Here is a 2,643-nt window from a genome sequence, read left to right as displayed (position 1 = left end):
GACATTCAAATTCAATTCCAGCTTAAGTATTATATAGTTGTTGCTTTTAGATGGAGAGCCAACAATTAATTTTTAGTTTATATTTCCCTGTAAGTCTTTGTATGACTTTAATGTAAAATACAAAATTGTAATAAATTGAAGAAATGATTTAGTATTTCATGGACATATTTAACACTGGTCTTTTTACCTTTAGAGAAAATTATATTTCCCATGCATTCCTTTTTGTATTTGTAAGCAAGCATAATTACTTGCTTGCATATTCTATTTATTGGTATAGATATCCATGAAAATTTTAGTTCTGTGTAATTTCCTCATTAATTTTTGACTGTTAGGGGCTTCGTTGTGCTTTTATTATACAGTATTATTGTTATCTTCAGTATCATTTAGTAGCATTAAAATTATGTCCGTGTGATTAATTTTATAATTAAGTAGTTTTATTTATAATATGAACAGATAAAATCAAATTACAGTCATTGCTAATAATTATACTTTCTTATCATTTTCTTAGTTCTCATAAGGGTATCTGTTACCCAGTTGGCTGAATCGATGGATAGAAAGAACCACACAGTCGTGTTTGAATTTGTGTTTCTGGGACTCACCCACTCATGGGAGATTCAGTTCCTCCTCCTTGTGCTCTCCTCTGTGCTCTACATATTAAGCATGACTGGAAACATCCTCATTGTATTCTCTGTGACCATTGACCCTCACTTACATTCTCCTATGTACTTCCTACTAGCAGGTCTCTCCTTCATTGATTTGGCAGCGTGTTCTGTCACTTCCCCCAAGATGGTGTATGACTTGTTTAGAAAGCACAAAGTCATCTCCTTTGGAGGCTGTATCACTCAGATCTTCTTCATTCATTTAGTTGGTGGAGTGGAGATGGTGCTCCTTGTGGCCATGGCATTTGACAGATATGTGGCCATTTGTAAGCCTCTGCACTACCTTACCATCATGAGCCCAAGAGTGTGTATTTTGTTTCTGGCTGCTGCTTGGGGCCTAGGCACTAGCCACTCACTGTTCCAGCTGGCTTCCTTATTGATTTACCTTCTGTGGTCCAAATGTACTGGACAGCTTTTACTGTGACCTTCCTAGACTTCTCAGATTGGTCTGTAAAGACACCTACAAGTTGCAGTTCATGGTCACCGTCAACAGTGGGTTCATCTGTGTTGGCTCTTTCTTGTTGCTTCTCATCTCCTACATCTTCATCCTGTTCAGTGTCTGGAAACATTCTTCAGGTGGTTCATCCAAAGCCCTTTCTACTCTCTCAGCTCACATCACAGTGGTGTTTCTTTTCTTTGGTCCCACTCTGTTTATATATACATGGCCCCATCCTCACTCCCAGATAGACAAATTTCTTGCTTTTTTTGATGCAGTTCTTACTCCTTTTCTGAACCCAGTCATCTACACATTCAGAAATAAAGAGATGAAGGTAGCAATAAAGAGAGTTTTCAAGGCATTACTTACTTTTAGAAATATTTCATAAATAGTATAACATCTTTATTTGAGTAACAATATGTCTTATATGAAGGCATTTTTGAAATGGCATCAGCAGTGTGCGTAGTGGATGAGTCCTTTCATGTTCCTTAACTGAAGTGGAAACGTTAAGGGTTCTGGTGTTTTGCTGGGGCCAAACGCTGAAGGAGTGTATTCCTGAGATGGACACAAGTGAAAAGATGTTTCACTAAAGCAGGCACATGAAAGGATGCAAAATGAAGGAAACTTCACTAAAGAGAGGCATGTATTGGTTTGCCTTACGTTCATTGTTGAGCTCTATTTGTTGTGACTCCATGGAGAGAAAAACTTTTGGTGGTGTGCTAGCAGTTTTTTGCAGGTTCCTTGGTCTTCTGCAGACTTGGGCTGATTGTCAGAGTGATGTCAGCTATGATGAACTCACACAGAGTTTTGCAGAGACAGATTCAGGTGCTCGGACAAGACAGGTGGTGAGGCAAGACCGAAGGAGGACATGTGATGTTTGGAGGGAGAATAAATAGAACTCAGTGAACTGTGAGAGGGGCTGCTGTAGAGCTAACTCTGAAATACTTCCTGGTCTAGCGTATTTGCTGATCTTTGATTTGTTTGGAGAAGCACAGCTGGGAACTTCTGCCATCCTTGCTGACCCTCTTGCTGGCGCATGCGGAGGCCTGGCTGTCTCTGCTAGTCATGTTACCACTGCTGAGTGATGTCTGCTATCCGAACTTTATCGAATTGGACTGCTGGTATATTTGTGAAGTGTTTGCCACTGGAATGAACTGCTGCTGCTGCTGACTTGTGAACTAACCTGCTTATTTCCTGAGAATGCAGATGGCATTTGCTCCAAAGAATAATTTTTAAACTGTTTGACTTCTGCCTATATCTTTTCTTACAAACTACCTCTGGTGGGTGGTGGGCTAAATGGAGGTTAAAGTGTTTAAGAACCATCATTCAAAGGAGGCATTGAAAAATTAAAGCTACATTTAGCATTTCTGTATATTCAATGAAGAATGATTCAATCAAATAAAACTATATGTTGATTAAGATATCATGTGCAAATATGCAGCAATTATACTTCATTTCTAGCTTAAGTTTTTTATTTCATTTCTTTTTTCTTTTAATTAATTAATTAATTAATTTTTTATTGGATATATATTTTTTACATTTCAAATG

At 38.1% G+C, this 2,643-nt stretch overlaps 1 pseudogene; it reads left to right on the top strand.

The window, feature by feature from the left end:
* Nucleotides 1–540: 540 nt before the first annotated feature.
* On the top strand, nt 541–1,483 carry LOC116900561 (annotated as a pseudogene).
* Nucleotides 1,484–2,643: the final 1,160 nt, after the last annotated feature.

This window comes from Rattus rattus, chromosome 5, assembly GCF_011064425.1.
Source record: "Rattus rattus isolate New Zealand chromosome 5, Rrattus_CSIRO_v1, whole genome shotgun sequence".
Classification (NCBI taxonomy): domain Eukaryota; kingdom Metazoa; phylum Chordata; class Mammalia; order Rodentia; family Muridae; genus Rattus; species Rattus rattus.
Note: the sequence above shows the minus strand (reverse complement) of the source record. Positions and strands in the feature narration are given on the sequence as shown.